Source organism: Prionailurus viverrinus, chromosome D2, assembly GCF_022837055.1.
Source record: "Prionailurus viverrinus isolate Anna chromosome D2, UM_Priviv_1.0, whole genome shotgun sequence".
Taxonomy (NCBI): Eukaryota; Metazoa; Chordata; class Mammalia; order Carnivora; family Felidae; genus Prionailurus; species Prionailurus viverrinus.
The window spans coordinates 14968266-14994637 of record NC_062571.1 but is presented as its reverse complement, the minus strand read 5'-3'; the positions used below and the strand labels follow the sequence as shown (position 1 = coordinate 14994637).

General features: G+C 41.9%; 1 long non-coding RNA gene across 4 annotated transcripts in view; it reads left to right on the top strand.

Moving 5' to 3' along the window:
* Window positions 1–4451: 4451 nt before the first annotated feature.
* The window catches only part of LOC125148147 (uncharacterized), a 122174-nt gene continuing 100253 nt past the window's right edge, over window positions 4452–26372 (top strand). For 2 of the 4 annotated variants that reach the window (XR_007145437.1, XR_007145439.1), the window contains exons 1-2: window positions 4452–4596; window positions 25372–25467. This is a non-coding gene — a long non-coding RNA (uncharacterized LOC125148147). Of the gene's footprint in view, window positions 4597–25346; window positions 25468–26372 lie in introns of all 4 variants that reach the window. The other 2 variants (XR_007145438.1, XR_007145440.1) reach the window with 1 other exon arrangement.

Below are 26372 nucleotides of genomic sequence, written 5' to 3'. Positions count from 1 at the left end.
GAAAGAGTGGGAAGATTATAGACAAGGTTCCACAGAAGTCTGATTTCTTGAAAGTACCTGTAATTAAGGCTGGAAAGAGGCATATCTTGAAAAGCATTATGGGTGTGCCTTTTGCCACACGTAGTTGACCGGAATCCCTTTCACAGAAAACCCACATTTTGAAAGAGCCACATTGGCAAAAATCCTGCCAGCCTGGACAAAAAGAGACTGAGGCTGAGAGAGATACAAAAAGACCTCGTGACCCCTAACTTTCTCTAGGCAGTGTGATGATTAAATTTATGCGTCAGTTTGACTGGGTCAAGAGGTGTTCACACATTTGGTCAAACACATTATTCTGGGCATGTCTGTGATCTTTTTCTGGATGAGATCAACATTTGAATGAGTAGACTTGCTAAAGCAGATTGCTCCTCCCACCCCGTAACCCCCATGTGGGTGGGCCTCATCCAATCAATTGAAGGCTTGAATGGACCCAACGACTGATCCTCCATGAATAAAAGGAAACTCCTCCTGCCTCACTGCCTTCAATCTGGGACCTCCAAGACATTGGGGTTTTTTCTGCCTTCAGATTGGAACTGAAACATTGGCTTGTCCTGGGTCTCAAGCCTGCCAACATTTGAAATGGAGCTGCACCATGGACTGTGCTGGGTCTCTGGCTTGCTGACTGCAGATCTTAGGACTTATCAGCCTCCATGATCATGTGAGCCAATCCCTTATACAAAATCTATCTCCATCTACATATGTATACTTACACACACACATACAGCATATAACACATATAATTTACTATTATGTATACTCTAGTATATATAGATACTCTCCATCTTATGCTACACTATACTACATGCAGTATAATGCATATGCACCATTGATTCGGCTTCTCTGGAGAGCTTCCACACAGGCAGAAAGTGACTGAGACGGAGAAACAAAGGCAAAGTCTCCAGCTGTCTTTCCAGCAGTGGAAGTGCTCGGTGGAAACGAATGGAGGCTCAGAGACAGAACCAAGAGCCGTGGGGAGCAGTGGCCCTCAAGGGCCACTCCCGGAGGACAGAAGCTGGTCAAAGGAGGTGCAGTCCCTGCTGCGGACGCTGGCGGTGTCCCCCTAGTTGGATATTTAAATGGCTGCAAGCGGGGTGCCTGGGTGGCGCAGTCGGTTAAGCGTCCGACTTCGGCCAGGTCACGATCTCGCCGTCCATGAGTTTGAGCCCCGTGTCGGGCTCTGTGCTGACGGCTCGGAGCCTGGAGCCTGTTTCCGATTCTGTGTCTCCCTCTCTCTCTGCCCCTCCCCCGTTCATGCTCTGTCTCTCTCTGTCCCAAAAATAAATAAATGTTGAAAACAAAAATTTTATAAAAAATAAATAAATAAATAAAAATAAATGGCTGCAAGCTGGTTACTGCTCTGCTTTTCCCACTCCCACCCCACCCTCCCCTGCCTCAGAAGGACGTGTTGACTGCAGGGGTCTTTCTGTCCTATCGTGGTTGGTATATGGCACGTGTGAGGGACCCATGTATGTACCTGGACTCCATGATGTGGCATCAGATGCTGAGATTGGAGGAGACGTTTGTGGGTCTCCGTGACGCAGGTGAGGGTATTTTCCATGTGGGGGGTGTATGTGAATAATTGGGGCCAATAGAGCCGATGGCAGTAATTAAACCCTTGATCCCAATTCTTTGTAGCAGTAGCGTTGAAATCCACATGTTTGCCATTGCCATGGCCTCTAGGTGAGTGGATTCGCTCTGCGTTTGGATGTTGCCCTGTCACTTGCTTTTCCAGTGAGGCATTAGTTAGTTGGAAAGATGTGAACAGACACATGAAATGTGCCTGCTCCGTTGGATTTCCACTCTGGCGCTCCAATAAAGAGTGCTCCCATAGTGGATTCTTCAGCTGTGTCCTCAGCCTGGGGCCAAGAATGCAGGGTGGGGAGCAGATCCTCTGTCCCGGATGTCGGCTGCTCAAAGGAGTTTCAGACGCCAAGGGAACAGACCTGAGCCCAGAAGAGCTTGGAACCTGGAGCCCCGAGCCAGCCCAGCCCGACCACTGCCCGCTGAACACAAGAACGAACGAGGGCTGTTTGAAGCCACTACATTAAAAAAAAAATTTTTTTTAATGTTTATTTTTGAGACAGAGGGAGACAGAGCATGAATGGGGGAGGGTCAGAGAGAGAGGGAGAAACAGAATCTGAAGCAGGCTCCAGGCTCTGAGCTGTCAGCACAGAGCTGACGTGAGATCATGACCTGAGCCGAAGTCGGATGCTTAACCGACTGAGCCACCCAGGTGACCCTGAAGCCACTACATTTTGAGGAATTTGTTAGGCTGCATTATTGTGGCAATAGGTAAATAATACAAGTAAGGGTATGAGATCAAAGCTTTTATTTATTTATTTATTTATTTATTTATTTATTTATTTATTTATTTATATTTTGACGAGTGGCTTTAATTTCAGCTGGGGTAGCATTATTATAGAGATCTAACACTTTCAAACAGTGGCCCAGGAGCTTATATAAAGCATCTGGAATGTCTGTGTTTTTTTTTTTTAAATCTTTTTTTTTTTTTTAAACGTTTATTTATTTTTGAGACAGAGAGACAGAGCATGAATGGGGGAGGGTCAGAGAGAGGGAGACACAGAATCTGAAACAGGCTCCAGGCTCTGAGCTGTCAGCACAGAGCCTGATGCGGGGCTCGAACTCACGGACCACGAGATCATGACGTGAGCCAAAGTCAGCCGCCCAACCGACTGAGCCACCCAGGCGCCCCGGGAATGTCTGTGTTTTGGAATTACCAGCAAAAGAAGAGGTACAGCAGTATCAGTCTCCAATCGGAAACCCTAGTGGCCCCAGATTAAGCACCCCCTTCCAAGCTCCCCTGCCCCAGCCGTGGGCTCCCCGCCCCCCACCCAGTGGCATGGTGTTTGGTCCAGAGGTCGAACTTGGAACTGAGACAGTAACCAAGAACCAGTTAGTGTGGAGTTGTGGGGCCTGCGGGCTCATGCTGGCAGGACATTTTTGACATTAGAACATTCATTTCTACAGGCTTTTTCCTTCATTGTTCTCTGAATTTTCCTAGCAGACTGTTTTTATCTTCTGGGGTACCACATCTTTTGATGATTTTCTCTGGGTGCTCAGAAGAATTTGTTTCCGTTTTCTTTGTGCCAATCCTGCCTCTGCCTTCTCCAAGTTTCTTTGTTTATGCTGGTGGTTTGGTTTTTGTCCTTTATCTTTGAGGCTTTTTTTTCCCCCAAATGTTCGTGGTCCTTAAGTTTGCACTCCCATTCAAGCGCAAGACCCAAAAAGCTGACTGGGAGCCCCAGATGTTTGGGGGCGCTTCTCAACTGGTGGGCTTCCTAGGGGAGGACAGGTGGTGATCTGGAGCTCACATGGGGGACTGTTAAGTCACAGTGGCTGGAGACTTTCTCCCCACAAGGGGCCGCTCAACATATTCTGGCCTGCTGCTCATTAGGGAGCAGAGTGAGAGGAAGGCATGAGGTTCTTGCAGGACAGCGAGACTCTTATAGAGTCACATGGAGACTCTCACTGGACCCCTCTGTGTTCTGCCTGTGGCCTCACCTGTATCCCTCTCTGCGTGGCATCAGAGTCCCTCGTGTCTCTAATGCAATTTTCCTAGAAATTCAGCACTCATCCTGTGCAAGGAAGAAAGAGGATTCCTTACAGTGAGGGCCTGGTGAGAGTCAACAGCTCCCTGTAAGTCCAAGCTCCCTGCACGACCCTCCAGTTGATGAGCACTGTGGGGGGCTCACCTCCTCTCCCCCAGTGGACCACCCTCCAAAAGGACTGCCATATAACCTCCTCTACCTCCAGTCATCCGTGCTCCCTCTGGATTCCAAAGCCAAGTTCAAGTCTTTCCTCAGCTTTTGTTACCCCTTCTGTTCTTGGTACTCTTTTGGGATAATAACCTTGGAAAGTTTGGCTCCCTTCATGTTAGCAGGGCTTTGGTAGAAAAAGGAGGTAAACATCTGTGGCCCGTTTGCCATATTGAACCAGAAGTCAATTTTCAACTTTCTACATATTCTCTGAAATTCCTAGTGCAACGATGTACATAAAAATAACCACTCAGAATAAACTTGCCCATGAATGCAGACATGAAAAAAATGAATCTATTCCTACAGGTATGCATGCATTTTTGTGTGTTTAACTGTGAGTGGGCATGTACGTTTGTGTGAAGGTATTGCCTGGTCTCCTAAGATTGCCTGGTCTCCCCGGGCCATGCATATGTATGGGAAAATCACAATGACTGCAAACTTTCTTCTGTTTAGGCAACTCACTCATTTCCCTTCTTTTCTTTAAGGTTTTTAATTTTGTAACAATAATCTCTGCCCCAGCACGGGGCTCGAACTTGCAACCCTGACATCAAGCGTCACGCACTCCACCGACTAAGCCACCCACGTGCCCCTGACGCACTCATTTTTAAAGTGACTCCGAGGGGGAGGAGGAGCCAAGATGGCGGAAGAGCATGGAAGTTTCTTGTGTGTCTCGCGTCCGTGAAAGACGGCCAGACCGACGCTAAACCATCCTACACACCTAGAAAACCGATGTGAGGATGAACACAACAATCTGCACAACCTCAACCACAGAACTCAGCAGGTACGCGGCGCGGAGAGGTGAACTGGGGGAGGGAGAGAAGCTGCTGAGGGCAGGGCTTTTGTGGGCGGAGAGAGGACAGAGATGAGGGGGGGGAATACGGGAAAAGCACCCCTCTCCAAAAGCAGCTGGAGAGAAAGTGGAAAAGTGGAAACAGCCACAGGGACTGAGCTAAAAAGGGAGAAAGGAGAGGGTTTAAATTCCATTAAGACTCTAAAGGGGGGGAGCGCAGAGTCAGAAACTCCGCAGCTCCATACCTGGCGGTGCTCTGGTGGGAAGGGCGAATCCCCAGGAGCCGAGTGAAGTCCTGGCGTCTTCAGGCCACACGGGGAGAGGCGGTTCCCCCGCTGGGAGGACACCTGGTCGAGGCTGTGGGGGTCCCCCAAAGGCAAGGCCCCAGTGGACCTGGGAGAACAGGTACATTCGCTGGTGCTGGAACAAGGTCTCTTTGGGTGAAGCCAGGTGCCAGATGTGTGTTGTGATTTTCCACAGTCCCGGAGGTGCTGCTGCTCCACAATCTCGCGAGCTTTTTCTGGGGCGGGCTGGCACCCGGCCACAGTCTCTGGGTGTCCGCGGCAGCAGGGACCCGCAAACGTTCCTGGGTGTGGCCGGCGCCCGGCCATTGCTCGGTGAGACCCTCCCGCAGAGGGGCGGAACGGGTCAAAGCCGCAGTCCCTCAGAGGTAAGAGGTCGGGCAAAGGAGCCGAATCTGAGATAAAACTCAGGAGGGAGGTGCTGCCTGGGGCTTGGTCACGGACAGCGTAAAGATGGGGAGTGGACGGAAGCACAACAAAGGACAGGTGCGCGACTGCTGATCGGGGAGAACAAACTCTGACACTGGACGCTGGGTCGCCGGGTGACGCCATTTTCGGCACTGGGGTGCATGCGCGCCTACAAGCACCACACCCACCCACCCCAGTAGGCTAAGCAACGCCATCTAGTGGAGAACGGAAGCCCTTACACTGAGCCCCGCCCAACGGGGCCAACCTTGCTCTTCAGGAACACAGATCTCCCCGCCTGCTTAGTTTATGGACGATAAAGCGCTTCATAGTTTGACGTCTAGGAGAAAAAAAGTAATTTCAGTCACCTTTCAGTCTGTTCCCCGGTCCATCTATTCAATTTTCTTTTTTCTTTTTCTCTTTTTTGTTTCTTTTCTTTTTCTTGAATACAGAAAGAAAAAATTCATATTTACTTTCAATTTTTCTCAAAAATATTTTTCTTTAATTGTTTTCTACTATATTTTTTACTTTTGGGTAAATTTTTCCAAATTCTGTTTTACTTCCATCATTTCATTTTGGTCTACTTCAGTGTATTCATTTTTTCAAATTTTCCAACAATTTCCTTTATTATCTTTCCCCTTTTTTCGCTAATCTATCAACCCAGACCAAAACACACCTAGGATCTAGCATCATTTATTCGATTTTGTGTGTGTGTGTTGATTTTTAAATTTAAATTTTTATATTTTTAAATTTTTAATATTTTTATGTTAATTTTTTTCACCTCATTAATTCCTTTTCTCACTTCAAAATGACGAAAGGAAGGAATTCACCCCAAAAGAAAGAGCAGGAAGAAACAATAGCCGGGAATTAACCAACACAGATACAAGCAAGATGTCTGAACCAGAATTTAGAATCATGATAATAAGAATACTAGCTGGAGTCATAAATAGATTAGAATCCCTTTCTGTGGAGATAAAAGAAGTAAAAACTAGTCAGGATGAAATAAAAATTGCTATAACAGAGTTGCAATCTCAAATGCATTCTGCGGTGGCAAGGATGGGTGAGGCAGAACAGAGAATCAGCGATATAGAACACAAACTTATGGAGAATAATGAAACAGGAAAAAAAAATAGGGAGATTAAGGCAAAAGAGCACAATTTAAGAATTAGAGAAATCAGTGACTCATTGAAAAGGAACAACATCAGAATCATAGGGGTCCCAGAAGAGAAAGAGACAGAAATGGGGGTAGAAGGGTTATGTGAGCAAATCATAGCAGAAAACTTTCCTAACCTGGGGAAAGACACAGACATCAAGATCCAGGAAGCACAGGGGACTCCCATTAGGTTCAACAAAAACCGACCATCAACAAGGCATATCATAGTCAAATTCACAAAATACTCAGGCAAGGAGAGAATCATGAAAGCACAAGGGAAAACAAAGTCCTTAACCTACAAGGGAAGACAGATCAGGTTTGCAGCAGACCTGTCCACAGAAACGTGGCAGGCCAGAAAGGAGTGGCAGGATATATTCAGTGTGCTGAATCAGAAAAATATGCAGCCAAGAATTCTTTATCCAGTAAGGCTATCATTCAAAATAGAAGGAGAGCTAAAAAGTTTCCCAAACAAAAATTAAAGGAGTTTGTGACCACTAAACCAGCCCTGCAAGAAATTTTAAAGGGGACTCTCTGAGGGGAGAAAAGTTGAAAAAAAAAAAAACAAAACTAATAATAAAGACCAAAAGCAACAAAGACTAGAAAGGACCACAGAACACCAACAGAAACTCCACCTCTACAAACATCATAATGGCAATAAATTCATAGCTTTCAGTACTCACTCTAAACGGCAATGGACTCAATGCTCCAATCAAAAGACACAGGGTAACAGAATGGATAAGAAAAAAAGATCCATCTATATGCTGTTTACAAGAGACCCACTTTAGACTTAAAGACACCTTCAGATTGAAACTAAGGGGATGGAGAACCATCGAGCATGCTAATGGTCAACAAAAGAAAGCCAATGTAGCCATTCTTATATCAGACAATCTAGGCTTTAAAATAAACACTGTATCAAGAGATGCAGAAGGCCATTATATCATAATCAAGGGGTCTATAGACCAAGAAGACCTAACAATTGTAAACATTTATGTGCCAAATGTGAGAGCACCCAAATATATAAATCAATCACAAACATAAACTCATCGATAGTAATACCATAATAGTAGGAGACTTCAGCACCCCACTCAGCAATGGACAGATCATCTAATCAAGAAATCAACAAGGAGGGGCGCCTGGGTGGCGCAGTCGGTTAAGCGTCCGACTTCAGCCAGGTCACGATCTCGCGGTCCGTGAGTTCGAGCCCCGCGTCAGGCTCTGGGCTGATGGCTCAGAGCCTGGAGCCTGTTTCCGATTCTGTGTCTCCCTCTCTCTCTGCCCCTCCCCCGTTCATGCTCTGTCTCTCTCTGTCCCAAAAATAAATAAAAAATGTTAAAAAAAAAAAAAAGAAATCAACAAGGAGACAATGGCTTTGAGTGACACACTGGACCAGATGGACTTAACAGATATATTCAGAACATTTCATCCTAAAGCAGCAGAATATACATTCTTCTCCAGTGCACATGGAACGTTCTCCAGAATAGAACATACACTGGAACACAAATCAGCCCTCAGCAAGTACAAAAAGATCAAGATCATACCATGCATATTTTCAGACCACAATGCTATGAACCTCGAAATCAACCACAAGAAAAAATTTGGAAAGGTAACAAATACTTGGAGACTGAAGAACATCCTACCAAAGAATGAATGGGCTAAGCAAGAAGTGAAAGAGGAAATTAAAAAGTATATGGAAGTCAATGACAATGATAACACCATAACCCAAAACCTCTGGGACGCAGCAAAGGCGGTCATAAGAGGAAAGTATATAGCAATCCAGGCCTTCCTAAACAAGGAAGAAAGATCTCAGATACACAACCTAACCTTACGCCTTAAGGAGCTGGAAAAAGAACAGCAAATAAAACCCAAAACCAGCAGAAGACAGGAAATAATAAAGATTAGAGCAGAAATTAATGCTATCAAAAGTAAAACAAAACAAAACAAAAAAAAAAAAAACCCACCACAACAACAAAACATAGAACAGATCAATGAAACCAGAAGCTGGTTCTTTGAAAGAATTAACAAAATTGAGAAACCACTAGCCAGTTGAATCAAAACGAAAAAGGAAAGGACCCAAATAAATAAAATCAAGAATGAAGGAGGAGAGATCACAACCAACACAGCAGAAATAAAAACAATAATAAGAGAATATTATGAGCAATTATGTGCCAATAAAATGGGCAATTGGGAAGAAGTGGACAAATTCCTAGAAACATATAACTAGTGAAACTGAAACTGGAAGAAATAGAAAATTTGAACAGACCCACAATCAGTAAGGAAATCGAATTAGTAATCAAAAATCTGCCAAAAACCAAGAGTCCAGGGCCAGATGGCTTTCCAGGGGAGTTCTACTAAACATTTAAGGAAGAGTTAACACCTATTCTCTTGAAACTGTTCCAAAAAGTAGAAATGGAAGGACAACTTCCAAACTCTTTCTATGAAGCCAGCATTACCTTGATTCCAAAACCAGACAGAGACCCCACTAAAAAAGGAGAACTATAGACCAATTTCCCTGATGAACATGGATGCAAAAATCCTCAACAAGATATTAGCCAACCGGATCCAACAATACATTAAACAAATTATTCACCACGACCAAGTGGGATTTATACCTGGGATGCAGGGCTGGTTCAATATCTGCAAAACAATTAAGGTGATTCATCACATCAATAAAAGAAAGGACAAGAACCATATGATCCTGTCAATTGATGCAGAGAAAGCATTTGACAAAATACAGCATCCTTTCTTGATAAAAACCCTCAAGAAGGTAGGGATAGAAGGAGCATACCTCGAGATCATAAAAGCCATATATGAATGACCCAACACTAATATCATCCTCAATGGGGAAAAACTGAGAGCTTTCCCCCTAAGGTCAGGAACAAGACAGGGATATCCACTCTTGCCACTGTTAGTCAGCATAGTATTGGAAGTCTTAGCCTCTGCAATCCCACAACACAAAGAAATAAAAGTCATCCAAATCGGCCAGGAGGAGGTCAAACTTTCACTCTTCGCAGATGACATGATACTCTATATGGAAAACCCAAAAGATTCCCAAAAACTGCTAGAATTGATTCATGAATTCATGAATTCAGCAAAGTGGCAGGATATAAAATCAACTCATGCACAGTAATTGGTTGCATTCCTATACACCAACAATGAAGCGACAGAAAGGGAAATCAAGGAATTGATCCCATTTACAATTGTACCAAAAACCACAAAAAACCTAGGAGTAAATCTAACCAAAGAGGTGAAAAATCTATATGCTGAAAACTGTAGAAAGCTTATGAAAGAAATTGAAGACACAAAAAATGGAAAAAGTTTCCATGTTCCCGGATAGGAAGAACAAATATTGTTAAAATGTCGATAGTACCCAAAGAAATCTACATATTCAATATAATCCCTATCAAAATAACACCAGCATTCTTCACAGAGCTAGAGCAAATAATCCTAAGGTTTGTATGGAACCTGAAAAGACCCTAAATAGACAAGGCAATCTTGAAAAGGAAAACCAAGGCAGGAAGCTTCACAATCCCAGACTTCAAGCTATACTACAAAGCTGTAATCATCAAGACAGTGTGGTACTGGCATAAGAACAGACACTCAGATTAATGGAACAAAATAGAGAACCCAGAAATGGACCTACTAATCTTTGACAAAGCAGGAAAGAATCTCCAGTGAAATAAAGACACTCTCTTCAGCAAATGGTGCTGGGAAAACTGGACAGCGACATGCAGAAGAATCAACCTGGACCACTTTCTTACACCATACACAAAAATAAACTCAAAATGGATGAAAGACCTAAACGTAAGGCAGGAAGCCATCAAAATCCTTGAGGAGAAAGCAGGCAAAAACCTCTTTGATCTTGGCCACAGCAACTTCTTACTCAACACGTCTCCAGAGGCAAGGGAAACAAAAGCAAAAATGAACTACTGGGGCCTCATCAAAATAAAAATCTTCTGCACAGCAAAGGAAACAATCAACAAAACTAAAAGGCAACCAACAGAATGGGAGAAGATATTTGCAAATGACATAGCAGATAAAGGGTTAGTATCCAAAATCTATGAAGAACTTATCAAACTCAACACCAAAAAACAAATAATCCAGTGAAGAAATGAGCAAAAGACATGAATAGACACTTCTCCAAAGAAGACATCCAGATGGCCAACCGACACATGAAACAACATCACTCATAATCCAGGAAATACAAGTCATAACCACAATGAGTTACCACCTTACACCTGTCAGAATGGCTAACATTAACAACTCAGGCAACAACAGATTTTGACGAGGATGCAGAGAAAGAGGATCTCTTTTGCCCCCTGGTGGCAATGCAAACTGGTGCAGCCACTCTGGAAAACAGTATGGAGTTTCCTCAAAAAATTAAAAACAGAACTACCCTACAACCCAGCAATTGCATTACTAAGTATCCAAGGGATACAGGTATGCTGTTTCTAGGGGCCCATGCACCCCCATGTTTATAGCAGCACTATTAACAATAGCCCAAAGTATGGAAAGAGCCCAAATGTCCATTGATGGATGAATAGATAAAGAGAAATGTGGTATATTTATATATACAGTGGAGTACTACTCAGCTATCAAAAAGAATGAAATCTTGCCATTTGCAACTACGTGGATAGAACTATCAGGTATTTTGCTAAGCAAAATTAGTCAGAGAAAGACAAATATCATATGACTTCATTCATATGAGGACTTTAACACACAGAACAGATGAACATAAAGGAAGGGAAGTAAAAATAATACAAAAACAGGGAGGGGGACGAAACATAGAGTCTCTTAAATATGGAGAACAAACAGGGTTACTGGAGGAATTGTGGGTGGGGGATGGGCTAAATGCGTAAGGGGCAGTAAGAAATCTACTCCTGAAATAATTGTTGCACTATATGCTAACTAATTTGGATATAGATTTTTAAAATAAAATTTAAATAAATAAATAAATAAATAAATAAATAAATAAATAAGACTCCTGGGGCACCTGGGTGGTTGAGACAGTCAGGCTGATCTTGGCTCAGGTCATGATCTCACAGTTTGTGGGACTGAGCCCTGGGTTGGGCTCGGCGCTGACAGTGTGGGGTCTGCTTGGGATCCTCTCTCTCTCTCTGCCCTTCCCTGTGCACACTCTGTCTCTCTCTCAAAATAAATAAATACACATGAAAAATTTTTTACAGTGACTCCTAGTTAACTGTTTCCAGGATGTCAGGGTTACATTGGATATGTTCTGGAAACTAGATGGTCTCCTACAGCCTCTACATAAAGTATGCAAGTTGATTCTCTTCTCTGTCAGTGGCCACGAATGCACTTAACAATTTCTCATCAGGGCTCCTGTGCATGGTGATGTTAAAAAGCAAACAACGGGCCCCAAATGGTGCCCGCAAATCAAGACTTAACATCTAACCTAACCGCAGTTGCAACCTCCCGGGAATGTACCCTTGCCCCAGGCAACATGGAATTTTCTCCATGGTGGATACTAGAAAATTTACTCATAGACTCCTTTTGTTCCCCTTAGGAGAGCAACCTTGCCTAAACAATGCACTCCTCGCTAATAAATTCCTTTCCTCTTTATTTTAACACCCTCTCTTTGCCTTTAAAAACCTGTGCTTTAGTTCATTGGAGCTCTCTCTCTCTACTCGCTGGATGGGATTCATGAGTCATTTCATAAAGCCAAGTAGATCTTCACATTTACTCAGTTTTGTTTTTTCACAGTTCCAATTAAGAGAGTCCAAGAGAATGATATCACGAGGCTTGCTAACAGCCACCCCTTGGGATGCTGGACCACTTCCGGGTTTGCCCTCTTCCCATCTCCCTGCCATACTTGATGTCCATACTTGATGTCATACAGGCCCCAAACCACCTCTGCTTATGCCTGGTCTTAAATACACTACATGAGAAAGTGGCTCCTTCAGTCTCTGACTTGCCCAGAATTTCTTTTTTTTTTTTTTAAGTTTTTAATGCTTATTTATTTTTGAGAGAGAGAAAGAGAGTACGAGTCGGGGAAAAGCAGAGAGGGAGACACAGAATCTGAAGTTGGCTCCAGGCTCTGAGCTGTCAGCACAGAGCCTGACATGGGGCTTGAACCCACAAATTCTGAGATCATGACCCATGCCAAAGTCGGATGCTTAACCAGAGCTCCTTAATTGGAGCCACGCAGGTGCCCCTAGAATTTCTAAGAATCTCCCATGAAAAGAGCTGGCTCACCATAGTGACTCATGCCTTCTTTTTTCCCCTAATGTTTATTTATTTATTTTGAGAGAGAGAGACAGGCAGAGAGAGAGAGAGAGAGAGAGAGAGAGAGAGAGAGAGAGACAGCACAAGCAGGGGAGGGGCAGAGAGAGAGGGAGAGAGAAAATCCCAAGCAGGTTCCACGCTGTCTGCCCAGAGACCAATGTGGGGCTCGAACTCATGAACCATGAGATCATGATCTGAGCCAAAATCAAGGTCAGATGCTTACCCAACTGAGCCACCCAGGTGCCCCAGTGGCTCAAGCCTTCTAATTGTAGTCACTGAAACTAGTCCAAGGGCAGAAGGGAACAGATGCCATGAGTCTTATCTCCTCCATTGTCCCTGTTCCTTGTCCCCAGAGAGTCCCCATCACTAACTCTTCCTTCTTTCCCCTTGCAAACAAAAGTAGATGCCATAGATGTGGTGCTTAGCAGGGTGGGTTGTTTATGCTAGGGGAGTTGATCATGCAACCAGCCAGCCATAATGCCTTGAAACACGCATGCACATGTGCTTGTGCGTGCATGTGTGCAGAAGCACAAATATTTCTTTTCAAATTACTGTATGTTTGGAATTGGGGGGTGGGCAGTTTAAAGAGACAAAGACTTACTTTTCTTATTTTCAAGCAATCCCCTTGAAATGTTGGGCAGTTCGGTAGATATTCTAGATAACTCTTCCACTGCTTAATTAAAACTTTCCCCAAACGGTAAATAAAAAAACATGATATTATAGCCAAAGCAAGTGCACACTGCATTATCAGGGACTGAAGACCGAGATGTCATTTGGATTGTGCATCTCGTGGTTCTGCTGTGGGCATATGGTCCAACTTCTCTTCAGTGACGACATGGTAGGGTCCAAGTCTTAGTAAAGCCTAGATCCAATTGAAGGAGAAATAAGAAAGCAGAGGGTAAATAGGTATAATTTTCAGGACTGAAAGACTCGAGCAAGCAAATATTGATTTCAGTGCTTGGTACACAAATGAGTGTATTGATCCTGCCCTTCTTGTTCAAAGTGCCCAGTTTCATTTTCTAGTCAATCGCAGACTATAATTCAGGAGGGGGCAGTCTGATTAAGTGAGCCGGTGCAAGCCTAATGACTTACTTTTAAGATCCCACAGTGTGCTCTGACTTTTGAAAAATCTCCATATTCCTAAGGCTCCAGAAGGAAAAGGAAACTTCATTGATTCTTTCAAGGGTGACATATTATAACATTACCAGTGGCTTCATTAGGGGAAAATTGAAATAAAGACATCCCTGGGAGGCATTTTGTATTCAAAACTGCTCAGTTTCTTTCTGCTGCTTCCCAAAGCCAGGATTCTGTTATTCCAGAGAGGGAAATGAGAAAAGATGGTCGACCCGCCTCAGGTTCATGGCATGTTGTGTCAGCTGTGGGGATAAAGTGTCCCTGGAAACAACTATTTAGCAGGAAACTAGTCTATGCTAAGCATTCAATAAACATGATTTCAACATTTCGGGTGAGAAAAGAATATGAAACGAATAAGCCGTCATCTGTGTATCTCTTCACTCCTTTTCGTGGTCACAAAGGCATCACTTACACATCAGTGGCGATGTCGTTTCAGAAATCAGGGGCGTGCATGAACGGTGGCCTCATTTGACAGTGGGAAGTGCCACTGCAGAGACAGTAAGGGGATCAGGTTCAGATGTCAGTAAAAGAATTTCAGAAGTTCTCCGTTCTAAGGACGACTCCCAAGTAGGCAGTGACCGGGATCCTTCTGTGAACCCTCATGGGGACGGCGCCTTTCCTGCTCATACCAGGTGGCTTTCTCTTGGCCCGTGCAGGATGCCAGAATCCCAGCCCCCAATGGTGGCAGCTCGCTCCCCCTTCCACCGAGCAGATGAGCAGCATATGGCCACGCGCTTCTCAAGGACAGAGCCTGCGGCTTTTCCCAGCTGGTTAGGAAAATGAATTTGGATGAAAAAGAGAAGGCTTTAGAGTAAAACCAAAAAGATTAAGCTCTTATACCAGGGCTACATACCTTTCTGGACAGAGAGGGAAACACTGAACTGAACATTAACCTGACGATTGGCATGGCAGGAAAGTCAAAGCCCCTCTCACTGCGCACGGTAAACCCCAAAGTGCCCAGAGGCAAGGGAACAACAAAAAAAAAGAGAGGTCTCTTTTTCAGATATAAAGTTCTCATCTTTCCTGCACACAACAAAAACAATAACTCTTTTAAATAAAGTACCTCTTCAGCCTTTTAAAATATGATTCCCAAAAAGATGCCATAATTGAAGTGTATTGTTAAGAATAAAAATAATGGGTGGGGGAGGAGGGGTCCAGCTCTCGATCTCAGCTTGGGTCATGATCTCCAGGTTCCTGGGTTCTAGCTCAGCATTGGGCTCTGCACAGACAGCATGGAGTCTGCTTGGGATTCTCTCTCTTCCTCTCTCTCTCTCTCTCAAAATAAGTAAACATTTAATAAAAAAAGAATCAAAATAACAGTAAAGAAGATAAATGGTCTTTGGGAAGAAAAGAACAGGGGAGAAAAGAATGTGTATCCAGAATTTATCATAGCGAAATTTAGATAGCCGCTCTATATAGCACAGGCTGATTACAGAGAACCAAGTCCCTTTGAAAGAGACCTTGCCATTTGTGCCAATATGGATGACTTTAAGAGTATTATGCTAGGGGAACTAAGTCAGAGAAAGGCAAGTACCGTTTGATCTCACTTATAGATGGAATCCAAAAAAAAAAAACAAAACAAAAAACAAACTAATAGATACGGCGAACCGATGGGTGGCTGGTTGCCAGAGGCTAGGGGTCAGGGGGCAAAATGGGTGAAGAGGGTCAAGCATACAAACTTCTAGTTATAAAATAAATAAGTCCTGGGGATGTAATGGACAGCATTGTGAGTATAGTTTATAATACTGTGTTGTATATCTCAAGGTTGTAAGAGAGTAGATCTTAAAAGTTCTCATAACAGGGGCACCTGGGTGGCTCAGTCGGTCAAGCGTCTGACTTCAGCTCAGGTCATGATCTCATAGTTTGTGGGTTGGAGCTGCACATTGGTGTCTGTGCTGACAGCTCAGAGCCTGCAGCCTGCTTTGGATTCTATGTCTGCCTCTCTCTCTGCCCCTCCCCTGCTCATGCTCTGTCTGTCTGTCTCTCTCAAAAATAAAGAAACGATACAAAAAAAAAAAGTTCTCATAACAAGAGAAAAATTTTGTAACTATGTGTGTGATGCATGCTAACCAGACTTCTTGTGGTGATCACTTTGCAATATAGACAAATATTGGATCACTGTGTTGTACGCCTAAAACTAATATGTCATATGTCAATTTTATCTCAATAGAAGAATGCACATGGTCTGTTATATTGCTTAAAAACTTTTAAATGAAATTAATACAATATATTGCTGCTCTCTGAGTTTGGTGCCAAAAATAAAAATGTTTGTCTTATCCTGAAAAATAAATGTGCCCATAAAAATTGATATTAACATGTATATAATCCATGAATTTTCCCCTTGCCACAGTTGTTAAGAAACCTAGAGAAAATGAATGAAGCAAAATATGCTTAATCTTGGCTTCTCATACAAATTATCCTTTCACCCCTCGCTTACATAATTCTTGAGTTTTTAAAATATGATTACATTAGCAATCAAGCTTTTAAGTGCATTTTATTGTGAATTCACCAAAATCTTATTGACTGAGATAGAGCAGCCATTATAAATAATGCTCCATAAACGGCATTAGAGCATCTCATAGTGAAATTCTGGAAATTCTAAGGACACAATGACAGTAAAAAAAAAAAAAAGAAGAAAAAATATATTTATATTACCATTTGCAATGGAATGAATGGAGATAGGATGTATAATGCTAAGTGAAACAAGTCAGAGAAAGACAAATACCATATGATTTCACTCATGTGGAATTGAAGAAACAAGACATATGAACATATAGGGAGTTGGGGGTGGAAGAAAAGAAAGGGAAACAAACCACAAGAAACTCGTAGGGATAGAGAACAAACTGAGGGTTAGTGGAGGAAGGTGGGTGGGGGATGGGCTAGATGGGTGATGGGTAATAAGGAGGGTACTTGTGATGAGTACTGGGTCTTGTATGTAAGTGATCAATCACTGAATTCTACTTCTAAAACCAATATTGCACTCTATGTTAACTAACTACATTTAATTTTGAGAAAGGAAAATAATAAATTCTTAAAAAAAAAACAGCTTTAAAATGGAAAATACTATAGCTAGGGTTTATGAGCCCAGGATATTGATCTATAGTCTCAATTTCTGTCCCTTGGATATGTCTTCTTCTTTTTTTAATCTGATCATGTAATTTTTATTCACAGTTTCTTGATATGGTAGACTACACTGATTGCTTTCATTTTGTTCTTTACCTGCTTGTACGAAGTATTAATTTTCTGTATGTATGTATGTATTTCAGGGTATAGGTGACATACGTATATACATACAACATAGTGATTCACGTTCTCTATACAATACATTAGTGGCCTCAGTCTTCTTCTTGTGATGATTTTGGCTTTAAAAAAATTTTTTTTAACATTTATTCATTTTTGAGAGTCAGAGCAAGACATAGCATGAGCAGTGGAGGGGAAGAGAGAGAGGGAGACACAGAATCCAAAGCAGGCTCCAGGCTCTGAGCTGTCAGCACAGAGACCAATGCAGGGCTCGATCCCACAAGGGGTGAGCTCATGACCTGAGCTGAAGTCGGATGCTTAACCGACTGAGCCACCCAGGCGCCCTGATTTTGGCTTTTGAATGTAGCACTTAACCTAGGAGATACCCAATCAAACACTGATGTATGTGAAAATTTATTAACTTTGCTTTGCCTTCGGTCAAAAAAAAAAAAATAGTAAAGAGCACAGGACCTAGAAAGGAGTCTAGAGAAGCTTTGCTGGAGACTTCTGATGGGCTAGTAAGGAGCCATGAAACAACACCTCTGATGGTAGGTTTCTTTAACTTGTGGTTTACCTAGGCAGCTGTGTCCCTACCTAAGGGACCTCCATGTGCCTATCAACTTCTTACCCAGAGGGATAACCCAAGGCTTTTTGTCAAATAGTTTATTGAAATCGAGTCATGATAGCCTTGATACACCTCTAATTTATCCTGACCCTAATGGCAAAGAAATACAGTTGGGGCGTCTGGGTGGCTCAGGTCGTGATCTCATAGTTTGTGAGATCGAGCTCCGTATCAGGCTCTGTGCTAACTGTGCCTGGGATTCTTTTCTCTCCCTCTCTCTCTGCCCCTTCCCTGATCTCTCACTCTCTCTCTCAAAATAAAGAAATAAATCTTAAAAAAATGAAATACAATTATTCTATTTTATTATTTTTCTTAAGTACAGTTATTTTAGAACATCTTGTTCACTGGACCCAGAACAGAGTCCAGGAAAACACTTCTTTTCTAATGGGTCACAATCTGTGTATTTAAAATTTTACTCTAAAATTTTCCTCAAGATTAATGTAAACCTAAAACTTCCTTAATCTAGCCATCCTCAGCATTTAGAAAATTACATTTGTCTGTCAGATGCTCTTAAGGTTTTCTCACAGCTATCTCTTTTCCTTTGTTGCACTATCTTTATCATCGTTCTTTTTTTCATTATCTTGCATGGAATTTGCCACAAACTTGGTTTGTATAAGCAAAACCGTACATTAATTTTGGTTGTAACTGTGCCAGAAAAATAGCTTTCTTTAAGCTTGCTTTTAATTTTTGCTCTGGGGAGACAAGTATCAAATCACTGCACGGAGTATTAAATGTCACGCTGAGATTTTTATAGTGCCCTGCAGGGGGTAGGTAATGAAGTAAGATTTTGGGTGGAAACGAATTTTTTTAAATCCCAATAGGTTGGGGCGCCTGGGTGGCTCAGTTGATTGAGTGTCCAACTCTTGATTTCAGCTCAAGTCATGAGATGGAGCCTCAGGTCAGGCTTTGTGCTGAGTGTGGAGCCTGCTTAGGATTCTCTCTCTCTCTCCCTCTGCCCCTCTCCCCTGCTCATTCTCTCTCTCTCTCTCTCTCTCTCTCTCTCTCTCTCTCTCTCTGTCTCTCTCTCTCTCTCAAATAAAAAAATAATTTAAAAAAATTTTAAAAATTCCCAATAGGTTGGGGCACCTGGCTGGCTCCTCCAGTAAAGCATGCAACTCTTGATCTCTGGGTTATAAGTTCGAGCCCCATGTTGGGTGTAGAGATGACTTAAAAATAAAATCTTAAAATCCCAATAGGCTTATTCAAAGCTCAGTTACATTGAAAATAATGAACAGTAAGAACTATCATTATCTTCTGTCCCTGCCATACTTTACAACCTCTTACAGTAATCTAAACATTTTCATGTTTTGAATGAACAATAAAACAATTTGATAGTAACAGTGATCTGATCCTTTTTTTGCATTGAAGGCAAAAATCCAGAAAGCCAGAAAATTTCCTCTTATGATCAAACACAGTCAAATTTTTGCCCTATTGGAAATCTGTTTCAATTCAGTTACTTGTTCAATTCAACCTTGCTCTTTGTTTCATTTTCCGGGTCATAAACATTCAGTGTCCTTGGCTTCTCTTGTAGGTAAAGAGAAATCGATTCACAACGTAGAGCTGAAAATAAATAAAAGTAGGTACTTTTCAGTTCAAAGGGCTTGCTTCGCCATTTCTCTTTACTTAAAGCTTCTTCCCTGCCTAAATTGAGGCACAATTGCAACTTTCATTTTCTCCCCCTATTCAAAAAGGATATTCAAGTAGTTCTGTTCCCATACCATCTAGCCATATTTTTCATGTCCCTAAATACCATAAATATGATCTTTATCATATCATTCCTTGCACAAAAATACTTACATTGGCTTTCAATTTATTTTATCTTATACCTTGGTGGAATACAAGGATAATGTGTAGAATTCTGGAAGAATGCACTTTATTTGTTATTCTCAAAGGTAGACGCTATTGGTTCTTGATTTCATCCATTCTCAATGTTGCAATGTTGACTATAAAACCTAGACATGACCCATACAGTAGCACCTATATGTAAGAATTTATTAATGAGTGAACCTATACTCTGTAATTAAAACTCTCAGTATTATGCTAAAAATTTTTTAAAAAAACCTATAAAGATGGGATAATGTCAAGGGACACAGAAGCCACCTGAAGGAGCTTCTAGTAGCCAAAGCTGGGAAAATCTGAGTGACAAAAATAAGTACAGGAGTATTGGGTTATAACCCAACATATAAGTTAAATATCCATTAGTCCATCCTAATATAAATGAATGATTGAATAAATTCATAAATAGGGAAGAATGAACAAATTTCTTGTACAGAAAACTTTTTAATAATGTATTCAGCCTTCAAGGGGGTAGAACATGACTCCTAGCCCTTCAGAGTGAGCTGTGCATAGTGATATCTTTCTAAGGGGAACAGCATGGAATGGGGGTAAAGGGTAACTTTATAGGAGGGGAAACTGACAAATACTCCCTCAGCTCGTAGATATTCAAGGCAACATCACAGCGATGAGTCATGTTGGGAGTATATACTTCTGATGGGATGTGAGGAAAATGGCCCTCTATCTCTGGGGTCTTCCTCCCACAAAGCCCATAACCCCAGTCTAACCGTGACCAAAACATCAGATAAATACCAATAAAAGGGCATCCTGTAATATACCTGAATAGTACTCCTTAACACTGTCAAGGTCACCAAATACAAGGAAAGTCTGAGAAACTGTCATAGCTAAGAGGAGCTTGAAGAGACATGACAGATAAATGTAATGTGGTATCCTGGATAGGATCCTGGAACAGAAAAAGGACATTAGGTAAATACTAAGGAAATAAGAAAAAAGTATGGACTTTAGTTCATATAATACATCAATATTGGCTTATTAATTATAAAATTGAAACAAAATTTTGTAATATTTATTTATTTTTGGAGAAAGAGACAGAGCATGAGCAGGGGAGGGGCAGAGAGAGAGGGAGACACGGAATCCAAAGCAGGTTCTAGGCTCTGAGCTGTCAGCACAGAGCCTGACGCCGGGCTCGAACTCAAGAACTGCGAGATCATGACCCGGGCCAAAGTCGGATGCTCAACCGACTGAGCCACCCAGGCACCCTTATTAACTGTAAAATTTAAATGAAAAGAACCATCAGCATCATGCATGCATGTAGCACACCTTGACTGAGACAAGTCACCCAGCCATCTTTTCGAAGAAACTAGTAACGACCCCTCACGTGTGAGGCTCGCCTCTGCTCTGGTCTCATACTTAGCCCCGTCCATGCATCCTACACTGCCCTCAGTCTACTTTGTCTCTGCTGGGAAGTCTGTTTCTTGCCTTGCATCTTCCAACATTCAAAGATGGTTCTAATATTTTAGTTTGTATAGAGCAACGTATTGGTTTCCATTTGCTGCTGTATCAAGTTACCACAAACTTAGTGGCTTTAAAGCAACAGAAATTTACTACCTTATGACTCTGGAAGTCAGAAGTTCAAAATGGGTCTCACTGGGCTAAAATAAGGTATGGGATCTCTGAGGTGCCTCCTGGAGGTACCAGGGCAGAATCAACTCTCTTGCCTTTTCCAGTTTCTAGAAGCTGCCTGCATTCCTTGGCTCATGGCCCCTTCTCTCTTAAAGCCAGAGATGGCCAGTCAGGTCTTTCTTATAATGTTATCTTTCTCTTTTTGGCCGTTCTGTCTCCTTCTTCCCCATTTGAGGACCTTGCATCCATTGGGTCCAGCAGGATGACACAAGATTATCTCCCCATGTCAAGAAAAGCTGATTAGCAAACTTAATTCCATCTACAACCTTCTTTAATTGCCCCTTGTGGTGTAACTTGACATATCCACAGGTTCCAGGATTCAAACATTGGCCATCTTTGGGGGTGTGAGCATTATTCTGTTTACCACCATCAATTTCTTTAGAAGGTTTTGCATACTTCTGGGGTGACTGGGTGGCTCAGTTGGTTAAGCATCTGACTTCGGCTCAGGTCATTATCTTGTGGTTCATGGGTTTGAGCCCTGCCTTGGACTGACAGCTTGGAGCCTGGAGCTTCCTTCAGATTCTGTGTCTCCCACTCTCTGCCCCTCCCCCACTCATGCTCTGTCTCTCGAAAATGAATAAACATTAAAAAAAATTTTAGAAGGTGTTGCAAATTTCCAACGTGCTCTCAAGAAACCAGGCTTATATTTCTGTGGTCTATAATACTTTTACTTAAATGTATTTCTTTTCTGGGTACTTTCAGATTTTTTTCCCTCTGTCCACTCCCTGCCACTCTTCCCTACTTACTTTGGTGAGGATCACTTAACCTTTTTTTGGCAGGCAGTTTAAATTCTGCTTGGAGTCTGAGGTACAAATCATTATGTTTCACTGGGTAGACTAATGCTTGGAAGACAAGCCTTGCAAAGCTAAAAGAAAAATAAATAGAAAATCTCGTTAGCTTGATATTTATTAAAATAAATCCATCATTAAAAACGTGTCTGGGCAAGGACTTTTGATATGATTACTGGTGCCAAAAGGTGAATTGGAAGGAAAACGACTGGAAGCTGATTATGTTTTTGAGGGAACTGGATGCCCAAAGAAACCCAAGCTCATCCATTCACAGTCTGTTAATGATCAACCCCAAGAACTCCCAGCCCAAATCTGCACCTGCAGGAAGTGAGCTACAAAACTGTGCAGCTCAGGGAAGGAGTAGCCTCTGGGGCCCACCTTGTTTACAGACATGGAAGAAAGGTGGAAGAGGGTTTGGGTTGAGGAAGGACCCCACAGAGGGCAAACTGGAAGCCTCAGAGAGCAATGCCCAAGGAAGTGGAGGCCAAGGAGAGGACCGTGAGGACACCACTACCAGCGTATCCAATATGCCTCCCTTCCTTCTTCCTTAGGGAACCCTAATGTATTCATGGCAATGGTATCCTGCCAAAGGGCTGTATTTTCAACCTCCTTTATAATGAATGTGCATGGGGCCCAGGACTGGCCAGAGATATAAATAAAAATTGTTGGGTGGAACTTTTTTGAAGTGAAACCTTTAAAAGAGCGACAGACTGTGAGTTGAGCCATTTTTTGTGCTGCCCCCACATCGTCTTACCTCCTACGTGGAATTCTGACATCATGACAGCAACTCCAGCACCCTCCTGAGTTTCGAGAAGGATGGTGAGAATGGAAGACAGTTAAGAAGTCCAGAGCAGGAGGATGGAAGGCTGTTCAGTCCCTGAAGCTCGGAGCCCCCACACCCCCCTGTACTACCTCTCTCTGGCCTTGTGTATGTGGAAGGAACTCCAGCCATCTGGTGTTCTACAGCTTTTCTCCATTGTCTGCACCTAGCATTGGAGGGCAATTCTAATAAGTAAATTAAAAACATGTTTATCAATAATATTTTATTAATTTTTCATTTTATAAAACAATATTTTATATTTAGTAATATTTTATTGATTTTATAACTAATAAGTAAATAATAAATATATTTAAAATAATAATGTAATTTTACAATAAATTTATATTTCTATTTATAATATTATATTAATTTTATTACTGTTTAATAATACTTATTAAATATATTTTAATAAACGATAAAGTTTTTATATATAAATACTCATATTATGGTGAGCAAACAACCTGATAAACCAAGCAGTTTGCTAAAAATTTCCAAATTCTATCAAATTACAAAGCAGTCCACTTCTAAAAGCCCAAATTCTTTTTTTTATATAAAGTTTATTGTCAATTTGGCTTACATACAACACCCAGTGCTCATCCCAACAAGTGGCCTTCCTCAATGCCCATCACCCATTTTCCCCTCTTTCCCACCCCCATCCAACCTAAGTTTGTTCTCTGTATTTAAGAGTCTCTTATGGTTTGCCTCCCTCCCTCTGTTTGTAACTATTTTTTTCCCCTTCCCTTCCCCCATGGTCTTCTGTTATATTTCTCAAGATCCACATAAACATATGTGAAAACATATGATATCTGTCCTCTGACTGACTTATTTCATTCAGCATAATAACTTCCAGTTCCATCCACGTTGCTGCAAATGGCATGATTTCATTCTTTCTCACTGCCAAGTAGTATTCCATTGTATATATAAACCACATCTTCTTTATCCATTCATCAGTTGATGGACATTTAGACTCTTTCCATAATTTGGCTATTGTTGAAAGCACTGCTATAAACATTGGGGTACGTGTGTGCCTATGAATCAGCACTCCTGTATCCCTTGAAAAAGCCCAAATGCTTTCTACAATTCTTTTAGAGACGTAACTATCACCCCAAACATTCTCTTCCTCTTCCATATAAATTCCATTGTATAGCACAAGAGGGACGTGTTCTGGCTGCATTATGTTGAACTAAGAGTTGCCATTCAAAGCCTTAGAAAAACTAAAATGTAGTGACCATGAAAACCACACTGTACTAGACTTCAATATTGAAGTCTTGAATATTCACCAGATCTATTGCGGAGTTTTCTGTCTTATTTTATTTGGCAGCACTGTGGTTTTATTTGAAGCCAAACAGGCATTTGGTTCACACAGAGTGTATAAATGAGGAATGCCTTTGGCAGTGATTAACAGAAAGTCTAACAGGTTAGCTTATTTCCTGTTAGAAGTCGGGAAGCAGGAAGTTCAGGCTCTGGCAGTCCAGCATCCAGGCAGAAAAAAATGTGAAAGCCCAAGGTCAATGTGCTTTCTCCCAACCAGACATTAATAAATATATTTTAATAAAATGTAAATAGAATGTTTCATTTATATTTTACATAAAAATAGAAATTACAAAATTTTAAGTAAATTTTACTTTTTAAAAAGTAAAGCAAGGGGTGCCTGGGTGGCTCAGTCGGTTAAGCCTCATGGGTTTGAGCCCACGTAGGGCTCCGTCCTTACAGCTCAGAGCCTGGAGCCTGCTTAGGTTTCTGTCTCCCTTGCTGTCAGCCCCTCCCCTGCTCGCACTCTGTCTCTCTCTCTCTCAAAAATAAAAGACATTAAATTTTTTTTTAAAATTAATAAAAAAAATAATAAGTAAATCAAATCAGGGTACCTGGGTGGCTAAGTCAATTAAGCATCCAACTCTTGGTTTCGGCTCAGGTCATGATCTCACGGTGTGTGAGTTCAAGCCCTGCATCAGGCTCCGTGCTGATAGTGATAGTGTGGAACCTGCTTGGGATTCTCTCTCTCGTCTCTCTCTCTCTCCCCCTCACTCATGTGCTCTCTCTCTTCCTTTCTCTCAAAATAAATAAATAAATATTTTAAAATTATTTTATTTAATTTTTAAATTATTCAAAATATTAAAGTTAAAATTTTTAAGTATTTTTTAAATATTTCATTTAAGGGGTACCTGGGTGGCTCAGTCGTTTGAGCATCCGACTTCAGCTCAGGTCATGATCTCGCGGTTTGTGAGTTCGAGCCCCATGTCGGGCTCTGTGCTGACAGCTCGGAGCTCGGAGCCTGGAGCCTGCTTCAGATTCTGTGTCTCCTTCTCTCTCTGCCCCTCCCCCACTTGTGCTCTGTCTCTCTCTGTCTATCAAAAATACATAAATGTAAACAAAATTAAAAACAAATATTTCATTTAAAGTAAAAGAGAATAGAATTACTTTTTGAAAAGTAAATAAAATTAAAAATACGCTTTTATTTCAGTACATTGACACCCCCAAATAAAACTAGGTTCTCTTTTCTCTTAGAAAGTGAGAAAGGGGAGTCGAAACCGAGTATCTAACCAGAATATCTGCCACACAGGATAACCATGTTCTTGTCACCCAAGGCCAAATTCCCAGCTGAAGGTACAGAGGCTCCAGAGGAAACAGATGTGAAGTGAAGTGCAATACAACATTTTCAAGCTCGGTAAATTTGCTGGAGGGTAAGTCATTTTTGCCAACTGTAAGTAGTGTTCTTCTTTGTATAGACCGTCCTCTTCTGTGACAAAACTGATCTAGATTGGAAGAGGTACAAACGCATGAGAAAGCCACAGCGTTCTTAAAGCAAAATCTGTGATAAAAACACTTAACAATCATCCCTGCTCGGTGCTAGATGTCTGAGAAATCAAGGTCCGTGATTTTAATGAACCACTTTAATTAAGAATAGGGTTTTTGGGGGGCGCCTGGGTGGCTCAGTCCGCTGGGCACCCAACTTCGGCTCAGGTCATGATCTCACGGTTTGTGAGTTCGAGCCCCGCATCGGGCTCTGTGCTGACAGCTCAGAACCCGGAGCCTGCTTCGGACGCTGTGCCTCCTTCTCTCTCTGTCCCTTCCCGCTCGTGCTCTGTCTCTCTCTGTCTCTCAAAAATAAATAAATGTTAAAACAAACTTTTTTAATAAAAAAAGAATAAGGTTTTGGGAGTTCGCTAGAGTTCAGAGTCTAAAGGAGGTCAGTGAATGACTTCAATGAAGAATTCTTTCTTGGGAAACGCTTGTCATCCTCTCCAGGACTAAGGAGGACAAGACTGTACCATACATCGCTGAGCTCACAGGCAGCGCATATTTCTGAATAACAGTCAGAAACAACTTCTCTTTTAGATATCTGGGGTCACGCTCAACAAACACCTGCAGAGCACCTACAGTAGTGCTCTAGGCTAAATTGTCCAAATGCAGTCTTCAGGCATCTCACCAATACTGGTGTCTACAGTAGACGAACTTGCCTTTATGTAATGCGCGAATTGATGACACAGCTTACCTGCCCTTTTTCTCTTTTGTTAATTCAATGAAAATCTTATTTTAGGAAAATATTGGTTAAATTTACTTAGAAAACCATTTGTCAGTGAACAGG